Raw genomic sequence first — 24,238 nt, forward strand, 5'->3', positions numbered from 1 at the left:
TTGTTTCCATGGTGTCATGTGTTGCTCAAATGATGTTGCATGCTCTTGTTTCCATGGCACCACTCTGTGCACCACACAGCCCCATGTGCCCCACCATACACCACTATGTACCTTCTTCTACACCTACTCACATGGTGTTGTGCGCTCTTGTTTCCATGGTGTCATGCGTTGCTCAGATGATGTTGCATGCTCTTGTTTCCATGGCACCAAGTGCTGCTCACATGGTGTCACATGCTCTTGTTTCCATGGTGCCACACAACACTCACATGACACCGTGCACTCTTGTTTCCATGGTGCTAGACACCACTCACATGGTGTCACACACTCTTGTTTCCATGGCATTGCACGCTGCTCACATGGTGTCATGTGCTCTTATTACCATGGCACCAAACACCGCTCACATAGCATTGCACACTCTTGCTTCCATCGTGCCGCGTAGTGCTCATAATGGTGCCATGCACCTGCACCCCACTGTGGCACCATGTGCCCTCACCCACTTCGAGCCCTAAATCGCTTGCGACATGCCTCTCGCACACGCAGCGTGCTCACACCCATATTTATTTTTATTTATTTAATATATATATAATAAAAACTATAAAAAAAAATAATAATAAATAAATAAATAATTTTAAAAAAATTAAAATTAAAAAAAAAAAAAAGAATAAAATAAACCTTAAAAAATTAAAATATATATATAATTTTAAAAATAAAATAAAATGATGACAAAAAATAAAAAAATAAAAAATACCCAAATTGGGTTTTTTTTTCCTTTATGCTTATTTCATTTAGTAGCTTTTACATTTTATCTTTGAACTAATAAACATTTTTTTTACAAAATGTAGGTGATCAAATGGTCTCCACATTTAAAGTAGCAACCAAAATAGTAGTTTTCAAATTCCAAGGTGTACCCTCTATGTCGAGATTCCATGATGACCACGTAGAAATATGAGATACTTATTTAGGGCACACAAATCTAGGAGAATTCCTAAGAATTTGCAACAAGCCAAAAGAGAAATCAGTCTTGGTATCCACATTGATCCATTCTGAATTGGTGAATGTAACATCACATCATGTGTTAGTACAATTAGTTGAGCTAATCATGGCCCAGTCACATCATTTTGTTCCTGAAGAAAGAGTAGTCAAGAGTGTCACCAGAGAGGTGGTGTTGGATCTATGACCCAATAACATTAAGAGGGTCTTCCATCTCCAAAGAGCAAACTAGTTCATTAGACTCTCATATGAAACAACTGAGAGATGGTATAGGGAGCACTAGCAAGAGACAATTGATATCATACAATCCTCCTACCTCATTGAGAAGCCTCCTTAGGGAAGGATAATGACCAAGGTAGACATGAATCTGGGATACATGAAGGAGGAAATTGAATACTCTATCATTCTCTTGAGCAAAGTCATGGGCTTACCTATAGTAGGCCACCTCAACACTTTCATGGTCAAATTCATTGAGACCATCAGATAGGTAAAGATACCACTAGACTGGGCCACCAAACTAAGTCAAAACTTGTGTGAGCAATTGAGGATGGTGAAGGACAAGAAGAAGTTTTAAATGACTTCTTACATGGTATACCTGCTTGCAGCAAGGGTGACAAACTACCTCAATTTATATAGGAGAGGTAGTATGCAAGACCCCAATGTGTGGCCATATATAGTCTATCCTCAACTAGTGAAGAAGAAACTCTCAGCATAGAGCAAAGAGTACAAATTCATGAATGGTGCATTCATCTTTTTGATCATTTGATTCATTAAAAAAGACTATGGGAAGAGGTTATACGATGAAGTCAAAGCATAGATTATAGCTCTCAAAGCCTACTTCATCCAGTTCAAGACATTCACATATCTTTGAGTAGCTAGTGCCTCCATCAGTCCTAAGAAGCTCCCAAGTTACCCAAGTGACAAATTGGTGCTATTGGAGATTTCCTAGCAAATTGAGTCAGCCTATGAGAAGATAAAGAGACAAAAAAGACCTTATTGGGCATGGCTATTGCTCATTGGACCATATCAGGTGAAGTGGAAGTAAGACATTACATTCTTTGAGTGGGAGTTGGAGAATTATCCCCTGGAAGAATACAACTCTCCTCAGCCCAATTTTGACAATGTTTGGAGAGTGGAGAGTCTAGCAAGAAAATACTTTCACCATGAGCATGCTATTGAAGATCATTGGATGAATGCCACAAATCACTATGATGTACACATTAGGGACTATTGTAGGATGACTTTGTATTTAGTAGAAAAGGCTCTCCAGTTGAACATCATGGAGGAAATAAAGCAACAAGATTCTAAAGAGTTACTGAACCCCCTATTCAATGCTAACAAAATTGGTGAAAGACCCATTATGAATGTTGAGGTTGACAGGAAAGAGGCTGATGATATTAATCATCAGCTAAGACATGTCATCAGAATGATGAAGGACTGGATCAAGAAACCTTTTCCACTTCATCCAATTCCTTATACAGTGATCTTCCACGCACATGCCCATCCAAAAAGTGGTAGAGGGAAGAAAGTAACAATTCCTACCTTCAAAACCCAGTCTTCTATTAGGCTAGAGATAGTGTACCAGCTTGATCACCTAGTTGGATATTATCACCCTCCTTGAAGGAAGTGAAAGAACAAAAGAAAGAGAATGTCCCCTTAGAGGATTTAGACAAAATAGGCACCTTCCCTATAGCAAGAATAGAGTGCACAAGGGTTTGATGATACTAGAGCTATTCAAGTCCAAGATGAACCTTAGTTGCCTACCATTGTGTCCAGCCAACCAAAAGAGGAAGAAATTCCACAAGCCTCCATTCCTTCTGCACAAGAAAAGCCAGCTTCTCCTTCTGTCCCAAAGAAACATAAGAAGAGGATTAAGATTCAGATGAAGAAAAGGAAAAGGATCAGTAGAATATTAGTGCCTAATCCATCTATCCCCAAAACCATTCTGGAGGGAGATGAAGAGGAGGAAGAAATAGAATCAGAAGAGGAAGAGGAACAAGCACCCCTACAGGGAAGAACTTGGCTAGTTAGAGCCATAGAGTTGCAAAGGAAAAAGAGTGCCATGAGTACCCCACCATCCACTCAAGTAGAACCCTTAGAACTCTCTTCTTCAGAGGATTAAGTATAGTAGTGGATGGATGAGAAAAGTGAAGAGGGCAATGATGTTTTCTCAATGTTAGATTTTGATTTCTTGCCCCTAGGTACAGAGTTATTAGGGATAAGATCAGGGATACCACTATAGGTGAATCTCAACAACAAGACTAGATGCAAATACTATCAGATACATAGGGTCCTAACCTTACTCCTCCATCTCCACCACAAATTATGGTGGTAGATAGTGGCTCAGTGACTCCTCCACCTCAGAGTTCGAAAGAATACTAGGTTCAAAAGGAACCATCACATGTGAAGAGATCAAAATAAATAGTGACTAGTGAAGTGTCAAAGGAAAAATGGTGGAATATTCCCAACCACCTTCCCAAGACATTGAGGTCCAAGCTACAAGATCCAAGGAGATTAAGGGTATAGAAATGAGCCCTCCCAATAGGAGCAATAAAGGGAAGGAGATTGCAGAACATACTCCTTCATCATCAAGAGCTAGGTCATTAGTAGGACGTATCCCTAGATGGATTTGAAAGGAAATAATGAGGAGTACTAAGCCTCAATTCTCTGCTTCAAAGGATGACATGTGTGACATTGCAGAGATCTTGAACAAACTTAAGCCCACATCACATGAGGCAATGCCATTGGCATTTGTCACTAGCACAAGTAACCAGGAATTGTTTGCACAAATGGCTCTCCCTCTTGAAGGCACAAATGTGGAAGACCTTAGCCTTGAAGATTATGAATTAAAGGATGTTATGTTGGGGGAGGCCTACATAGTATTAAGCCTAACAAATGATGATTATGGGATTCAAAGAGGTCCTAAAGTAAATGGAACAAGAGGGGTCCAAATTCCATGCACTTCAAAGGTAGGTTGAGATCCTAAAGGGATATCTAGCCGAAGTAGTTGGTCCTCTAGATCTTGAACACCCCAAGCAGACCTTGAACATTGTACTTAGAGAAGGGGGAGGTGTACAACTTGATCCATTTTTGAAGGCTTGTCAAGAATGGTGAGAAAGTTTTGACGAGAAAGGTGTTATGATCATCACAAGGAATTTGAAGTTACTGCATGCTACACAAGAGAATGTGAATAAGATCATAGCAATTTTGAAGCAGGACTTCAGTATCATGGATGAGGTAGGGCCTTGAGTAAGGATTTGCAGACTCTATGAGCCATAAAGGGCCAAAGATACTAGGTTTTGATTGATGTATATACTGGAGAAGAATTAGATTTGATTGATAATTGGATAGAGAAGATAGCAAATAGCAATAAGGTAATGGGAACATTACATGAGGAGATTCATCAACTCAAAGACATTACAGTGATGCATGCTTGGATATTTTTGAAGATGCAAAATGAGAAAATTTGCTACCTATAGAGATAGTAGTGGAGAATTTTAGGAAGATTTTTTTGGAGGTTTCTAATGATGAGGACATCTTACAAGCCTTTAGGATTGAAGAAGCATTGTTAGAATTGGATACCAAACTCGAGGATTTTGTTGATACCCAAATTAAGGTAGACAATTATAGACAAAAGGTAAAAGATAAATATGAGACTTTAGATCTTTTGGATGTAACTAAGATTGCTGAGATGATAGAAAAATTTAAGGGCAAACATCCAAACATAGCTTTGGGATGAAGAAGAACAAAACCTAGATGCCAGAATTTCAATTTTGATAGTTAGTAAAATTTTGAGATTTTGACCCTATCAAGGTCCATAGCTTCGCAGGTGCATAGGTCCATAAGTACATAGGTCTAGAGCTTTTCAATTCAAAGGTGCATTGATAGTTAACTACTTGTTCCAAAAATAATGCTTTCCATGCTTTGGGAATACATTCTGAAGGCAGTTTAACTTCGACACATGCCTAGTAAAGGACCAGCTTCTATTTTTGGCACTTCCTAACACTCCTACTTTGACTAGAGGCTTCCCCTTATTTCTTCTCTCATATTTTCTTTATTTTTGACATTTAAAGGGATCATGCATCCAATTAATGAATAAAAAATGGATGAAGTCCTACTTAGCACCATTTTTATAGTTAGTTTTTATATAATTAGTTTGTTTTATTAAGTTAAAAACATATTGTGGCATGAAGATATCTCACTCTCAACACAAATTGAGGAGACAATTTCTTATAAATACTGGATTGTAATATGTATTTAGGGCCATCATTATTATGCAATAAAATTATGCTTTTGGTACTCGCATTTGGAGTGTAGTGTTTCTTGCCTAAATGTGTCACTATTTTGTGATTTTTGTTAATGGAATTATGATTGAGCCAAAGGTTTATTGCATTGTTTCTAGTTGTGTGATCTTTTAGTTCCAATGTTTGCTATAGATTTATGAATTTTGTTGGCATATATTGCTTGAGAAGAGATCATCAAATTTTTCCTGCATAACTTTTCATCTCGAATGAGTACACTTTTTGTGGCCTTGCAATTTGATGAAAGGTGAAATATCATATGATTGTTAAAGTTTGTCACCGATGATTGCTTCATTGGATTCGAGGAAGTGTTGCTCCTATTTTCATTGGTTTCCTACCAATTTCTTTAAAAGTTTAACTTGTAATGTGTTTTTTTCTATAGTTTATGTCTGTTAGGATTTCAATTCCATGTTATTTTCTTTCAGTTTTGTTATTTTCTTTACTAACCCCTTGTCAGAATAGGAACTCATTTTAGTTGCATTGTTAGATTGCATTCATTGAAAAATAGAAAATACAAAAACATTGTTCTTTTGTGTGTTATTTTGAGACAGTGAACAGATTTTACTTCATTTTGAGAACAAAATATAACCAGCAAAGGCCTCCTCATGAACAATCACATTTATCTTCAACTAAGAAGATTTTGGTACATCACAAGTCAAATACAAAACCTTGGAGTTGATAAAAAAGATTAGCTTTTCAAGAGGGGAATTGTACGAAGGATTCCTACCATTGGCCTCATGTAGAATGACTACCCAACAAGAGGCATTTCCATGATGGCTTTCACCTTTTCAAAATCAATTTCAATTTCTTTTTATGATATAATTTAGCCTAACAATTTACTTAATGTGACACCAAAGGCACACTTTTTTGGGCCTTAGCCTAAGTTGAAATTGTTCCATAGGTTCCAATATCAAATTAAGGTCATCCAAATGTGTATTTTTTTACTTAGATTTGGCCAATGCATTATCAACATAGTCTTCCATATTTTTGTGCACTATGTCATGGAAGATGGTGGTCATGGCTCATTGATAGGTAGCTCCTTCATTTTTTAGTCCAAGGGGCATAGCATTCCAACAAAAGGTACCCCATGCACATGTAAAATCTATTTTTTCCTGATCTCTGGGGGTAATTTTGATTTGATTGTAACCTAAGAAGTCATCCATTAAAGAATACATTTCATATCTTGCAGTCATAGACACTATCATATCTATGTCAGATAGTGGAAAATCATCCTTAGGGAATTCTTTGTTTAGGTCTCTGAAGTTAGTACACACTCAAATGGATTTGTCATGTATAGACATGGGTATAATATTGGAGATCAATTTTGTATAATCAATAGCTCTGATGAAGTTTGCACTTAGTATTTTTTCTAGTTTTGCCTTGACCAAAAGGACCACATGTGGATGCATTTTTCTCAACTTTTATTTAAAAATCTTGAAACTAGAAGAAATAGATAGATGATGCATAATTAGATCAATTTCAAGGCTAGGTATATCTGAGTAGCTCTAGGAAAAACTGATTTTCTTTTCTTGAAAGAACTTAGTAAAGTTATCCTTCTCTTTAGCTAATAGAGATTGACCCACATGAATGATTTTAGGAGACTCTTAGATACCCAGTTAATAGGTTGCATGGATTCAATGAGAATTAAAGATCTATCCTAAAAAAATCTTGGAAGACTACCAAGTACCTCATCTATAGGTGCCTCAAGGTGGTTTTCACCCTTAGATACATCTTTATTTTTACTATTTTTAGGTTCAAATACCACCACTAAGTGGTTTTTGCCATCTGAATGTTCATTTTTTATTTTCTTTTGATTTTATGACTGAGATACTTGATATCTATTTCCATCATGTTAACCATGGGTTCACTAATGGAAGCTATGAAGGGTTTGATAGCATTGATGTAACAGGCAATCTCATAGTCATTTTGGAAAGATGGTAGTTCAAGTCTTTGAGTAAACCAACTATGAGATTAGGATAGATTAATGAGAGGAACATGGAGGCTTCAAGATTGTTGATATAGTAGGAGTCATCTCTGATGACATGAGAAGTCAAGCCTATAGTGAAAGTTCAAAAGGAATCCAGATCAAGAATAGGCCTAGAGGGATCAATGTGATCCACTAAAGAAATTTGTGAACCAAACTCATTAGACCTTAAACTAGACTCTTTGACTAGATTTTGTTGGGTAGCATAGGCATGGATGATATCCTCTCCTAATTTGTAAGATGCATTTGAGAGACTTTCTCATTCAATCTCACCAGAATCTGTACTCTAGTTCCTAACAATCAAGCAAGAAATATTCTCTCTTATCATAACTCTATTTGGATCTTCATGATGAGGTTCATTGGATTGGTTTTGTCAAGAGGTAGAAGCCTAAGAATCACTAGAGATAATCATATGTTCTTCTCTCAAAGGAGGGAAGTATGAGGCATAAAATCATCTTCTTGTAGAATGGTTATAGAAAATGATGGTTCATCATCATCTAATTCACTAAACATGGGATCTCTTCTATCAAATCTTGGTAGGTTATCTTCTAGCCCAAAGCCTAGGCCAAAAATATCTCTATTTTTGTGACCGTCAATGTGACTTAAGGGTTCTTTGAGAGATTTCTTGTTACCGGTTAAGAACTTGTGGCCTTGATAGCCCATTTTTTTTAAAAAAATATCCTTTGCCATAACCCTTAGGAGAGATAGGAGTAGTAACCATGACTTCCTCCATATCTTCCTCTTCCCTATAAATCCAATCTCTAATAGCTTGGTCTTCTTTTCCTTCTTCTAGGAGAATCAAGGATTGAACAAAAGTGCCAAAAATGGTCGTATTGGAAGTTGGGGGCTTCAATTTTTTAGAAGGTTGCCTATAAGATCGAGGAGAAACTAGTAGAGAAAAAATAGAATCCAAAGTGTACTCACCCATACCTAGGCTCATTATTTTCAATTTTCATTCATACTCTTAGAGAAAAATTTTGAGCTCATGAGAAGAGTGATTGTAAGGAATAAGTATTTTGATAGTAGATGGTGTACTGATAGACATAGAATTGTCTCCAGCAATGACTATTTCAGTAACATTGAAGGGAAAATTTATACCTTGGTGGTACATAGATGGTACTACCTACATGTCATGAATCCAAGGTCTTTTGAGCAACAAATTATATGCTAATTGGATGTCTAGAACTTGGAAGACCACATCTTTTTCAATAAGACCAACAGAGATTGGTAGTACAATAAGACCTTTAGAAGGCATTTCAACCTCATCATAGGCTTTGATGGTGATCTTTCAGTTAGGGTAAATAGGAAATTTTGACATGTCAAGTTTTTGAATAATGTTGAAAGAGATAATATTTAATGATGCACCATTGTCCATTAAGACTTGGCAAATGTGAGTACAAAAGATTTGGACTTCTATATGTAGGGCTAGATTATGGGGATGTCTAAGGGATTTTTCATCTTCTTCATAGAATATGAGGTAATGTGGTGAAGAAATATGATTCACCATAGCTTGGAATCACTCAACATCAATATTCATGGGGATGTTGGTTGTAGACAAAGCTTTCTTGAGGATCTCCTTGTGCAAGGGTGATAATTCTAACAACTCTAAGATTGATATTTGTGTTAGGGTTCTTTGTAACTAACTGACAAGGTCATAGTTAGGGATGGTTGAGGTAGCTTCTTGTTTCGAAAATTAGGCATTCTTATGATCATTGGAAACTTTAAGGACAACTTTAGATTGCCCCCTAGTGATAGTATTAAGCATCTCACCATGTAAGGAGGAATATTCTACCACTCTAATAACTACCTTAGGTTGAGTGTCCCAATGTTTTTGTGAAGCATTGTGCATTTTGAGGACTACCTTAGGTCTTTCATCATTTTTATTTTAATTGGGTTCTTTGTCAAACTTAGGACCCATCATGCAAAAATATTCAATAAGTTATATGATGTTTATGACATTTTTAATGTCAGTGTATTTGTAGTTGATCTTTGTGTCATGATTTTTCTTGTTAGCCTTAGATGATTCCCCTTTTCATATTATGGTAATGGTTGTTTGAAGGCTTTGTGTTCATATTTTTTGATGAAGCCATCCGTTACAACTTTTTTGGCATTGATGAGATCTTGGATACAATATTTGAGCTTGAAGGAGTGTTAAATGTTATGGACTTTTCTTCTATGTTAACTATAGACATGATCCTCTCTCTACTAGGTAGGTCTGATGGGTTGATCATAGGGTTGGGAATTTTCTAGAAGTGAGACCAATTTTTTTGCAAGTAGGGTCTTCAAAGACCACTTCATAAGGTTCTATAGGTTTTTAAACATGTCTTGGCTTAGAGTTTTATTTATTTTTATCAAATATTTGAGACTTTGAAGCCTCTTGTTGTTTCACAACATAAATAGCATTGGAAAAGTTACAGGTGGACTTCTTAATCTTAGGAGTATCCACTACTCCATCATTGAAAATGTATTTTTTCTTATTCCAAGGCTTGTTCTTGTCTTTGCCATTTTTTTCTTTATTCAAGAAAATTTCACCTTTTCTAATAGCAACATCCTCAATGTAGTATGTGCTTTCAACCATGGCATTGAAGGATGTGAAAAATTATTTTCTAAGGTCAAAGTAGAGTTTTGGTACAAGTGTATTGACAAAAATGTCAATCTTCTTGGTCTTAGGAATTTTTTGAGGCTATCTAAAATGTAAAGATCTCCATCACTGGAGATATGTTGCAAAGGATTCATATTGTTTTTGTTTAATGTTCTACAAATCCAGCATAGTAATGGGATGTTGAATGTTGTAAGAATACTATTGGATGAACTATTGTGAAAATTCATCAAATCTTTTGAGAGGAGATGATAGTTTTGTGAACCATTCCATGGCTTGGCCTCTCAAGCTCCTAGGAAACAGCCTCATCAAGTATGTGTCTTCATGCATGGAATCCATTCTAAGAGCATAGAAGTGTCTCACATGATCATGAGGATTACCATTTCCATCATATTTATCATATTTGGGAACCTCTATATCCCTAGGAAATGGAAGCATGTATAGAATCCAATCAAAAGAAAGAGCATGTATCGATTCAACAAAGGATGTTTTATGTTTTTCCTTAGAAACTTGTAGTTGTGTAAGTTTATTTCTAAGTTCTTGCATTTCTTCCCTCAAGATCTAAGCTATGATAGGTTCTCATTTTTGGATTATCCTTTGCACATCAAAGTCTTAAGGGAATTTCCATCCCTTTTTTGTCATGTATTGGAAGTATTGATCCCCATTTTGTTCCAAGACTTTGAGCGTTAGGCTTTGGTTGACTCATCTTGTTGGAATCTCATCAATTCTTCACTAGTGATTTCATCATCACTTTTGTGATGTGATTTTGAATGTCTGAATGGTAATGGGCATGCTCTTGCATTGACTCTAAGAGTCCTAGGAGGCATATTGTTTCCATAATTTCCATTGAGAAGGTCATTAACAAATGGGTTTCTATAGTATCCTTTCTTATTTTTGTCATTACATGCATGAGAACCTAACTTAGCTTGATGATAGGCTCTTTCTCTAGTGGCCATGCATATGGCCTCTTTGAGTCTTTCATTTTCTCGTGCTTTTTCTTCTAAGTGGCATTTCGTCTCCTTGGAATGCATGTTGAGCAAGATGATATCTTTGCCCCTAGGTGTATCAAAGGGTGTACCAAATGGATTCTCAAAGTTATAGAGTGTATTATGCTAGATATTAGCTTCTTGTGGTTTATCAAAGATAGGATCCTCCACACAATGTTGTTTGCAAGGGCACCTAGTTGAATTTTTCAATTCTTTGAAGGTGAAATAAGGATGAATACCTTTAGTGACTTGGAACCTATTCATGACTAACATGTGAGGGAATATATTTTTTTAATAGGATGATAGAAGGATTTCATATTTGAAGCATATAGGGTCAAGAATTATCACTTGTAAATGTCAAAATAAGTGAGTGGCTTGTCAAGAGTGCTCAAGCATGTACACCACTAGTGACTCAACCCAAGGGAGTGAAAAAGAAGCTTGATAGGAAGTAATTGGCATAGAAAGGTTACCAGATTTTGACAAATGACCATTAATGATCATTTTTAGCTTACATCTAATAGACTAAACCCATCTTTTTGACTTAGAATAGTACCTAACATGGAGATCTTTTACCAAATTTGGGTGGGATGAAGTGATGACACTCCTAGACTAGTTAAGACACAAATATAACTTTGTTTCAAAAGAAGAAACCAATTGATATTTATCAGAGATCCAATTGATATTAGGATAGCAAAAAGTATCATACAATAGAGTTGATAGTAGTTGGGCGATACTTTTTTTCCAGATGATACTTTTCCTTAGGAAGGGCAATATACTTCACTATAGTCAGATGATAGACTTTAGAGTAGGTAGGCAATATAATTTCAGAAAAATAATATTGTATAATATTTCCCAAATAGTCATATGATAGAGTGATAGTGAGCTATGAAAAAGGCAATTTTGAGCAAAAAACTTATGTTTCAGGTTGATTATCAAATGTTTTCAAACTAGAGCATTATGTAGACAGTATAGGAGTTTAGTTTTCATCAAAGAACAACATGGTTTACAAAAACTAAAAAATAATTTGCATATTTCAAATAGTTGGACAAGGGATAAAACAATCTTGCCAACAAATAATTGTGATATCAGAGAAAAATCCTAGCAATGCTAGTGAGATATTTGATTTGAAAGAACATTTACACAAGTCTAGCACATTTGAAAATACTTGCCAAGAAAATCTGCCTAAGATTTAAGGTTCATTACTCAACAACTTGGCACACACTAAGTACCCCTTCACCTTACACCAAGTGGTTTTCCATAAGAGATATGGGACTTTTCATGGAGATTCCATTACCATAACCAAGGGGACACAAATGGTGAGTGTAAAATTTTGGGAGGATATGGGTAATCCACTAGGATTGATCCTTATGCCAAGAAGTTGAGCAAAAAAATAAGGTAGTTACTAACCTAGAGTGTTTAGATCAGGCTTCCATTTGTAATGCTCCTCTTTCACCCAAAATGGGACACCTTACCTTGCAGCAAGTAATGGATCTCACGGTCACAAGAGCACATTAAGCCTTCTTTCCTAGAATATTCCTCGTAGTCCCAATCCCACAAGTACTCACACTAAGTGAAGACAAGCACTATGTCTACCAAGTTTTTGTATCATTGGTAGCCTTGAGTTTATAGTGGGTCACAATAGCTAGGTTTGTTTGTCCCTAATTGGGTTGCTCCTCTTGATTTCTCAAGAGTAAAGCCTCTAAAGGATGCTAGAATAAATAGATTAGATCCACTCTTGGGGGTCAAGATTTCTAATTCACCATGAAGGTGAAGATCATACTCTCCTATCCCAATTATTTCCCCCAAACATGTCAAACAAGTTCAATTAACCCTCTTGCTTTTGAAATCTAAAGGTGTGTCAAGATTTTTGATTCACCGCAAGGGTGAAGAGCATACTTTTCTACCACCAATAGACCACAATCACAAGTATTATGTGCCTAAAAAAGATTTAAAAATTAGTAAGATTATTGCACAAAAAATAAGAGAAATATAAGCATTTTTTTGGTTTTTATGCTTTTAGGAAACCCTACAAACAATCATTAGTAGCCTTTTTGCATTTGAAGCTTTGACATGTGTTCTTTTAAGGCATGTTTTCAAGCATTTAGGGAAAAAACCTACAAGAACAACTGTTAGTCCAACAAGAGTTAGTCCCAAAAAAATATGAAAACCTACAATGAGACCTCTATTAGAATATAATGAACTTAAAAAACCCAACAAGTAGACTGCAATAGACCAAAACACTAATAAAAAACTTGAACAACAACTAGTTTCAGTATGGGCGATATTTTTTTTCTGACAAATTATCATACGATACTTTTTAGTATAATGGTATGATAATTTTTCCTTGTGTGATATTTCTCACTATACCCATTTTATAAAACATTCTATGATGGTATGATAGAGTTATGTATGGGTGCACAATACGTTTCCTAGAAAATTATCATATGATAATGCTAAGAAATATCATACAATAATGACAAAGTATCAACCAATATTTATGACTGTAAAAAATAAAAAGATTAGAGAACAAGAAAAAAATTAGGAAAAAGATGTAGATTAGGAGAAAAACCATAATATTTTGGCCCATGGTGGGTGCCAAAAATGTACGCTTGAAATGTACACTACTCTAAACCCTTCTATCCAATGTATTCCATGAATTGGAATGCTTGAATGCCAGATTAGAGCTCCCTATCCATGGAGTGAAAAGGAGTACTTTTGAGCATATTAATAGCTCTTATTTGAGCCTTAGAGACACAACCCTTGCTAGTAAATCATGCAATGGGAGGTTCTTGAGACAAGAGCAAGAATGCAAGTGTCCAAAAGAACTCTCAAATATGTAATACAAGTATGATCTATGGTAAAATTATATGCATAATGCAACTAGATTAATCAAAATGAGAGTGTTACAACAACCATTCTAGTTAATCTAGGTGATTTAAACTATTTCAAAATGAATTACACTATTATGCAAGATGAACCTAAGCTAATATGAGAGTGGTGATGAGAGAATTAGACAAGAATTGAGAAGTTCTCCACAAGACTCTAATGAAATTAGTTAGGAAACCTACAGCATAAAAATATTAAAGAATATGGATACTTTGAGAAGGAGAGAGCTCTCTTTTTCAAAGGTAGACAAACGGTTGAGATAAAGATCAAGTTGACAATCAAGGGTAGGAGTTGACTTTTGGCAAGATCCATGTGTAAGAGAAACTCAACCAATGAAAAATAGTTGACTTTTCATGTAAGATAAAAGCCTATTCTTTTAATTTGTAAATAGAAAAAAGTACTTTGTGTGTGCACATTGAGTGGGTTAGAAGAATGGGTTCTTTTATTCAATTAAATGGGGACATGTTCTTTTAATCAAATATAGACTTAGGATAATATAGTCAAACTATAAGTTAAAATTAAATTAATTAATTTTTAGCAATTTGGCCTAGGCGAATGATTAAATAATTTATTCAAAATTTTGAGAAGGAGGATAAGAGTCTAGATGACCATTTTTAGGTGATTACTCTTCCTAGGATCAATGATGTGCTTTGAAAATCCCAAGTGTTTGAGTAAATTGAATGTACAAATGTTTATCCCTATTCCTCCATCTATCAACACACATATGACATGGTTTTTATGGATTTATACTTCTATGTGCAAGGAAATATTGTGTGGATGGCTCAAGCATTTATTGTCCCCTTCAAAAAAGGAAAGGTAGTGAGGTGTGTCAATGTGATTAACCATAGTCTAGAACTAGTTTGCATCAATATATTTGGGAACACTAGCCACTTGTAAGACATCCTCTAGGATTTTCTTATGGGTAGGAGATAACTCTAACAACTCAAAAATTGATATTTGCATGGGAGTCCTTTGGAATTGGTCCACTAGATTATAGCTTCACTTGCTTAACATGGACACTTTCTTGGACATAGTTTGTTTGGATGTGGTTTTCTTAGACTTGGATTATTTTTTGGAAGAGTTAGGAATGTTAAGTATGATTTAGTGTTTTTAACTCTTAGTGACCACATTTAGACTCTCAAATGAAGGTAAATTGACTCCTCTAAGAATGATCAAAGCTTCATCCTCATTTTCAATTATGTAAATGCCCAAGTGTAGATCCATGATGCTTAACCCTAAAGTACACTCTAGGTTCATAAAAATTTCATTCATATTTGGTATTATTTCCTTTCAATTGAATCATATTAACACTTTCTTTCATAGGTTCAAGCATATTGATCACATTGTCTATGCTAGTGTAGGTGTAGTTTGTATTAGCATCTCTATTATTAGGTTTAGAAGATTCCCCTTGTTCATACTTAGGGAAAGGCTCACTATAAGCCTTATGATCAGCATTAGTCATGAGTCCATTTATACAAACCTTTTTGTTATCAATAAGATCTTGCATGAGAGTCTTGAGAATTATGCAACTATCAATTATATGTCCCTTTTTTCTATGGAAGTTGCAATATTGGTCATCATTTCACCATTTAGGATTGATCTTATGCTTATAAGGTTTCAAGATCTCAAGAAATTTTATTATCTTATTTTCAGCAAGGTCTTTAGAATAAAAACATATGAGTTTCCCAAGGGCGTAAAATGATGTTTAGGTTTTGAAGCTCATGAAGGTTTACCCTTGGAGTCATTAGATTTATTATTGTAACTAGAGTTTAAAGAAGCCTCTTGAATTTTCATTGCTTGGGTTCCACTTAACAAAGTAAAGATAAGCTCCTTAGGCTTAGAGGTATCAACTACCCCATTAATAACAATACTCTTGTTATTGTTCCAATAGTTATTCTTGCCCTTGTCTTTGTTGCTATTGTTGTTGCCTTTGGATTTATATTTATTTAGAGTAAGTATCACTTGTTCTACCAAGACATCTTCTATGTAGAAAGAACTTTCTATCATGTCATTGGATGTTTCAAAGAATTTCTTTCTAAGGTCAAAACATTATTCAAGGACAAGAGTATTCACAAAGATATAAATATTTTCCTTTTTGAGAATTAGATATGGGTATCTTGAATGCAATTTTCTCCATCTTTACAAGAATGTGACAACAGCTTTACATTGTTTTTGTTTAAGATTTCACAAGTCCAACTTAGTGATTGGTTTTTGAATGTTTGATGCAAGACCATCCTAGGTGTAAGAGTAATCTTGCATCACCCAAAAATATTTCTTTTATATTTCTTGAATAAGGTTGTCTCAGTGTAGAGTTATTATTTTTGAAGGATTTCTACTTGGTAAGTTAGTCATACGAGCTTAGACTATCTTCATTTCAAAGGTGGAGGTTTATTTTGGATATATCAGCCTACCAATTGAGGCTCAATGCCATATCATAAGTCTTCACAAATTTATTGCAAGAGTTTGGTATAAAAAATTCATGCTTAGTTTTGAAGACCTTATAGGCTTTAGATGGGATCTAAAATGAGGTTGACTAGAGCTTGTGTGATAGGCTTTGCAGGTTAAAAGATGAGTATTTCAAAATGGGGTTATAATAGCCAATCAAAATAACAGGTCACAAGTTATGGTCTTTCAAAGTTGGGCCAACTAAAATTTCCAAAATAAATTTCATAATTTATTTCAGCCAACTCTATATGTAATGTTAGGGTTGGTTGTCTCAAGTGTTAGGGTTTGATGTCTTGAAAATTATTGAGTAGTGTAAAATTTCCTATATAAGGAAGGCATGTATATTCTCTAGGATAACTTTGGGTGATAGTTTGCAACTCTATCTTACAAATTATTGTAAGGAAGATTCCCATGTGGTTTTGCATATTATATTTCCAAATTATGTAATTCTACATTTGCAGCGATAATAAGAACCCATATTTTATTCTCTCAAATAATTGTTATTTCTTTATTTCTATTACGTGTTCATTATATTAAGGGGAGAACCCTTTAGTAAGTGGTATCAAAGAAGAAGTTACCTCATAGTTAGAAATCTACTTACACACTTAGGAACTCTTGCTTTGATACCACTTGATAAAGGGTGCTCCCCCTAATACAATGAACACATACTAGAAACAAAGCAATAACAATTATTTGAGAGAAAAAAAATATGGATTTCTCCCTAAAGAGACCATGGTGGAATAGTCTGTAGACACCTAAATTTGTCCAAAACCCATTTCATGACCAATTAAATAAATATTTATTATTTATTTAATTCTCCTACCTTTAATTAAATAAATTTTATATTTATTTAATTATGTTCACCTTTTCTTGATTTAAACAAACTAAGGTTTATTTAAATACTAACCCATCCCCTTTAATTAAGTACTTTGTTTACTTAATTAATCCTTGCCTAATCCCTCTTGGAATTAAATATTAAATTTAATCCTATTTGAGCACATGGTTCCTACCTTTAACCCTCACCTAACCTCACTTCCCTAACCTAACCCATCCTTCTAACCTAGGTCAATCCACTTTCCTATTAATTAATCCTAGTTTTCCTTCTAATCACATCATTAATCATTTGCACAATCCTAATCAAAGGATTAGCAAACCCTAGTCACATGTGACATGTGACTTTTACATCTCTTACAACCTTGTCCCCCTTCACATGTGAACCAAGGTGTCTCACACATGTGTGAGAAACCTTGAGTCTCCAACCCTCTTACACATGTCATTGACCCATCACTTTCAAAGGTGTCTCACACATGTGTGAGGAAACATGATCTTACACACCTCTTACACCTATCATTGACATGTCACATAAAAGGTTGCTCACACATGTGTGAGCATCTTTCCCCCTTTGAATGGTCAAAACCCTAATCCACATGGAGTCTACTTGGCCTCCACCTCATGGACACCTCATTTATCCTGAGAGATCCTAGCCATCCATCTTGCATTCAATATTAGCTGTGCATTGCATCCGTTTTCCTATAAAAGGAGAGCCCTCTCCTCATTTTCACAAGCACCTTGTACCTCATTGTTATGCTGTTGGATTTTTGAGCAACCACATCCCACAACAATGTGAAATCATCAATCACTTGATGGTTTCATGAGGTTTGCATAGTGATATTTTGAATGCTTTTATGCTCTTTTTTGTTTCATGTTGTTCATTTACATGTCTTCTTTCATATTTTGAGGTTTTGCATGATAATGTAGGAATGTGCATTAGTTGCTTAATGTTATTTCCTTGGTTACATTTTTATGCAACACATAGTCATAGGTATTACACCTAAGGGTTTTAGAGCCCTCTAAAGATAAATGCAAGCATTGGAAGAACAAGTGTAGAGAGGAATAAATCTTTCCATAAGAGATGAAAGTTAGGATGAAGGAGAAGAAGAAGAAGAAAATTTTGAAGAAGAGGCAGTTCTAAACCTAGAAGAGGAAAGGATTTTTTAGGCCATTTCCAAGATTGGAAAAAGACCTAAGTTTGAAGTTCTAAATTTTTGGGAAACCTTAACTTGGAGGAATTGGTTAATTTGATCAATGAATTTGAAGACTACTTTGAGTATGAAGATATTGAGGATCCTGATAGGCTAATGTTTGTGAATGCCAAACTAAAGGGTTTGGTGAAGTTTTGGTGGTAGAAGATTCAATGTGATTAAATAGAAGAGACAAAGATAAGATCACAATATGGGATCAAATGATAGCTAAGTTGAAGTGGCAGTTTATTCCTATGGATTGTGAGCTTGATTTGTTGAAGAAAATGCAAAGGTTGAAGCAAGCAAGAATATACATTCAACAGTATACCAAAGAGTTCTACCAAGTTCTCATTAGAATAGGACATATAGAAGTTAACAAGGAGAAAGTTTTCCATTATCTTAGTGGGTTAAGGCCACGCATTTAGGAGGAATTAATTCTAGTTCAAATGAACATTATTGAAGAGGCATACCAATTTCCCCTAAGTGTTGAAGAAATGTTGAACAAGAAGTTTGATAACAAGAATAATGGTAAAGGTTATGGTGGAAGGTCTAGTGGATGGTCTTGTTGATCCTAAAATTATGATTAGAAAAATAAGGATGAGGCTAGCAATAGTAGTCAAAACCAAAGGAGAAATAATTCCACTTATTTCTACGATCTTGTAGAGGAGATTTTCATGGAACCTATTTTTACAATGGAGAAGAAGGGAATGGGGAATTTCAATATCCATAGAACAAAGGAAGAATGGATAGGAGAACCGAAGGCTAGGCTAGAGTTTCCCATATTTATAAGATGTTAAATCTTCACATTCTGAAGATGTTGAAAGAGGAGAATCCCTAGATAAGCAAAGACTCATTTTAAGTGGTGAGAATGAACCTAATCAAAGGAGGGGGTTTTTTGTACAAGGTGAAAATGTGAAGATAAGTGTTGTGAAGTGATCATTAATGGTCAAAGCACTGATAATCTGGTGTCATAAAATATGGTCAAAAAGTTAAAGCTCAAGAGACATAAACACCAATATTCATACCATATTGCCTAGGTGCAAGATGACCATAAGGTCATGGTCAAAGAGAAGTGCCTAGTGAAGTTCAAGATTGGAAGCTACCAGGATGAGGTACTTTGTGATATCATACTTATGGACATATTTCATATGTTACAATAAATTTCATGGTAGTTTGATAGGCACATTACCTATGATGGTCGTGTGAATACCTACACAATAACAAAATATGGAGTGAAACATAAGTTGAAACCATTGAAGGATACAAATGAAAAGGTATGTAGTGTTGCTAGAGTATTTTTTGTTGATAGAAAGATGTTCCTAGAGAGTATAAGGTGAGAGAATATGTGTTATGTTATAATTCTAAAAGATGATAAAGTAGAAGTACAATAGGTACCTATAGAAGTTGCAGATTTTTTGGAAGAGTTTATAGATATTGTATCCAATAATGTGCCTAATGGATTATGACTAGTGAGGAAGATTAGTCACTAGATGGACTTGATTCCAGGAGTGATTTTTGCAAATAAGGTAGAGCACAAAATAAAACTAGTAGAAAGTGAAGAGTTAAAAAGATAAGTGCATGATTTGTTGTAGAAGGGGTTAATTTAAGAGATTTTGAGCCCAACTATTGTACCAGTAGTATTAGCACCAAAGAAGAGTAGAAAATGTAGGATGTGTACAGATTCTTAGGCTATCAATAAGATCAAAATTAAGTATAGACTTTTATTTCCAAGGATGGATGATATAATGAATTGTTTGAGTGGAGTTTTGTATTTCACAAAGATAGATATGATGATTGGATACCATCATATTTGAATCAAAGAAGGAGATGAAAGGAAGACTTCCTTCAAGATAGGGGAAGGATCATATCAGTGGCTAGTCATGTCTTTTTGGCTAACCAATGTACTAAGCACTTTCATGTGACTCATGAATGAGGAACTGAAGGAATTTTGGGGTAATTTTTCATTGTTTACCTAGATAATATTTTGATCTTTAGTAAAAAATTGGAGGAGCATATCATGCATATTTGTAAGGTGTTTGAAAAGTTGTTGATAAATATGAATAAGTGTAGTTTTGTGAAGGAGTCTTTGTACCTTAGATTTTTCATTTCAATAAAAGATATAAAGATGGACCCTAAGAAAGTGAAATTGATCCTTAAATAGCCTATTCCAAGGAGTGCTATGGAGGATTTTTCATGGACTGGATAGAAAGTTTCTTAGAAGTCTTAGTAGTATTTGTGGACCCTTGACTAAAACAATGAGAGATGGTAGAAAAGAGTTTAGGTGGACAATAGGAGCTAATAAAAATTTCAATTTTTTGAAATAGAAAGTTATAGGACATCTTATTTAGCACTTCTAGATTTTAATAAGGTGTTTCAATTAGATTGTGGTGCTAATTGTACTACAATAGGAGTTTTTTAATCCAAGAAGGTGGATATGTTTCTTATTTTAGTGAAAAGGTTAATGATTCCTAAAGGAAGTATTCTATTTATGATCAAGAATTTTATGCTATAGCTCAGGCATTGAAGAATTGGACATACTATCTTCTTCCTATGGAGATTTTTTTGTATACTGGTCATCAAACTTTTCAAAATTTCAATAATCAATGAAAGTTGAACCAATGGTATTTGAAATGGGTTTAGTTTTTATAGAGTTATACATTTTTTTTGAAACACAAGAGTGGGAAGCCTAATAGAGTTATAGATTATCTTCGTAGAATATAACTTTTGCTAGTAGAGATACAAATTGAGATGGTTGGGTTCAAGGAACTCAAGAATTTGTATCCAAAGGATACTAATTTTGGTGAATCCTAGAAAGCTTGTACAAAACTTGTTACACTTGACAAGATGAAATGGTTGGATTTTATAATCCAAGATGATATCTTTTTCAAAGGAATCTAGTTGTGCATTACAAGAAGTTGTATGAGAGATAATTGCATCAAGGAGAATGATAGTGGAGAATTGGTTGGAAATTTTGGTAGAGATAAAACTATTTCTTTGGTTGCTAAGAATTAATATTAGCCACAAGTGCAACAAGGTATCAAGAAGTTTTTAAAGATTTGCAAAGTATATTAAATGGAAAAATGAGTGAAGTAAAATACAAGGTTGTATTAGTCATTACCTATACAGATAATTCATAGGAGGATGTCAGCATGGATTTTGTTCTTGGTTTACCAAGGACTCAATGAGTTCATGATTCAATTTTTTAGTGGTTCAGATATTTTCAAAGATGATACATTTCTTTCCCTACAAGAAGACTAGTGATGGTGTTTGTGTTGTGGAGTTGTTTTTCAGTGAAGTGGTGAGACTACATGGTTTACCAAAGAGCATAGTTTTATATCAAGATACCAAGTTTATTGGGTATTTCTAGTTTACATCATGGAAGAAGTTGAAGATAAATTTAAAGTTCAACTCATCACATCATACACAAACTAATTGACAAATAGAGGTTGTGAATCAAAGCTTAGGAAACTTGTCAAGATGTTTCATTGGAGACAAGCCAAAAGGATGGGATCTCATTTTACCTTAGACAAAATTCAAATATCATAATTTTGTTAATAGGAGTACTAGTAAATCATCATTCCAAATTGTATATTAGAGGAGTCCCAAAAATGCTTTTGAATTAAGGCAGTTGGATAAAGGAGAGATAAGTATTGTTGAAGTAGAGGATTTTGCTAAACATTTGTGAGGAAGTGAGGAAGCACATTACAAAGATGAATATGTAGTACAAGTCTAAGGAAGATGATAAAATAAGGTATAAGGAATTTCAAGTTGGGGATGAAGTCATACTTCATTTGAGGAAGGAACATTTTATAGTGGTTACATATAATAAGTATAAAATCAAGAAGTTTGGACCATGTGTAATATTAAAAAAATGTGATTCTAGAAATGCCTATGAAGTAGATCTTCCTAGTGAACTAAATATTTCACTAGTATTTAACATTTTAGATCTAACAAAATCTCATGAAGGATTTTATGGAGATGAAGAGTATTTTCTAGTAGCTACTTCAGCTATAAAGGAGATTGAAGAGATACTAGACATTCGCATTGGTAGAAGTACAAGGAATAGAACATATGAAAAGTATCTCATCAAATGGAAAGGGAGACTAGTAGAATATTCATCATAACTAGCAAGGGAGGAGGTTAACCATCTTGGTTTTCCTTTGAACACCTAACACATTGATGCAGAGGGTATAGGATTCCAATAACTAAACACTCCTAATTAAGGTTCTATTCTTGAATCATCCAATGATTCTTTTTTCTTGTCCTTTCCACCAATCCAAGCCTCCAAGACTCTTTACCCAACTTTCCTTCTAGGTGTAGCTAGTATGGTGTAGGCTTAACCTCCCACTTTTGGCTCTAGTCCTACTAGTCCTTCTCTCCCCTAGAACCCTAACTTTTCCTTAGGATCTTGTTCATTCACTTCCTTGGAGTTTAATGATATTGTATACATACTACATAACCTTCCTGACCCCATTCCATACTTTTGGTCATGACTAAAACCAAAGAAAAGTCACTTTCTTCACAAAGGGCTGATTAGGCCTATTAGCTTCTAGGTATAGTAAACATGGTTTTCCCTAATACTCTTGAATTCCTCCACACAACCCCTAGAATAACCTTAGGAATTTTAAAGCTATATCCTAGCACTCCAAGATTAGAAATTTGCAAAACTTTAAAAACACCCAAAACCCTACTTACTCCTAAGCACTCATTTCAAGCTTTTGTTTTAGGCTTCCAATCCAGTTAGCAATCAAAAATATCTCAATATCTTCAATCATCCAACTAGACTTCAATTCCACTTGGACATTTAGGGTGACATCCTAGGTATTTGAAGAACTCCTTGGGTGTGCTCTGAAACAACCTTCTCAAGTCTGTCCAAGCTCACATACTCCTAGTAGTTAGCCTAGGGCATCACTCCAAGGCTTGGAAACTAACCATAAAAATTAAAAGAAAAACCAAAACACTATGTACACTGTCTAAACTATCACCACACCTAGTTTCATGCATTTTCCACTATGGGTGATTAGGCTAGAATCATTTTTGTACAAATAGCCCTGTGAAGGTGACTCTCAGGCTAGTCAGCAAGAAAATGTTGTAACTTTGAAACCTGATGACTTCAGCACAAGTTTGAATATGGAAAATAACCAAGAAATATTAAAGTACAAAAAAAATGAACTTGATCTCTTGTGCCAATCTGTACACGACCGTACTATACCATTAAATAATAGAAAACATAGAAATATGTTTGTGTAGAAGTCCCACACATGCATAAACTGATGGTAAAACATTCCAATCTTCAAAATATGATCTTCCATGCTCATATAACCAAGAATTAGGAGTTAAAACCTCCAAAATTTCCATTTGAAATTTCTTACCAAAATTGCAAAAGTTTCTCAAGCAACTTTTGATCAATTTTTGCTCTTTAGGAATTTTTGGCCAAATGGGTCCACCTAGGACCAGTTCTAGGACATTAGATATGATACCTAGGACCTATTTAGGTAATCAAAGACCTTAATTAACCTTCCCTAATAATATTTGACCTATTGACCAACTTTGGCTCAATGAGCAACTTTTTAACAACCTAGGACTTAGTGAGCAATTTTGCTCTTACAAATTGGGTTAGTTGCATTCTAAGGACACTTGGAACTTATTAGACAAACACACATACACACCTAAATAACCTCTAATCACTCAAAAAATAAAAATTAGGGAGTTTCCCTATACCATACTACCCTAGGACAAAGAAATCAAGTTCCTTGAGCTAGGAGGTCTTCAAGGATAACCCCATGCTTTAGAATATTCGCTACAGTCATCCAGCATCAAGTAGTCCCTTCCATTTTACTAAATAGGTCCTATAGGTTCCCTTCCTAGTCTTCTTTATCACCTTTGAATCTACGATGATGTCTAGTTGCTAAGGTTGGGGAGTTGGATAGTCATGTACCCAATCTGCTCCTTCTATGTCTACAAGAGTGTGTTGACTAGTATCAACATGAGTACCCTTGTAGGGAAACAAGTCACACACATTGAAA

This window comes from Cupressus sempervirens, chromosome 5, assembly GCF_028749045.1.
Source record: "Cupressus sempervirens isolate cs-2001-9-10 chromosome 5, ASM2874904v1, whole genome shotgun sequence".
Lineage (NCBI taxonomy): Eukaryota > Viridiplantae > Streptophyta > Pinopsida > Cupressales > Cupressaceae > Cupressus > Cupressus sempervirens.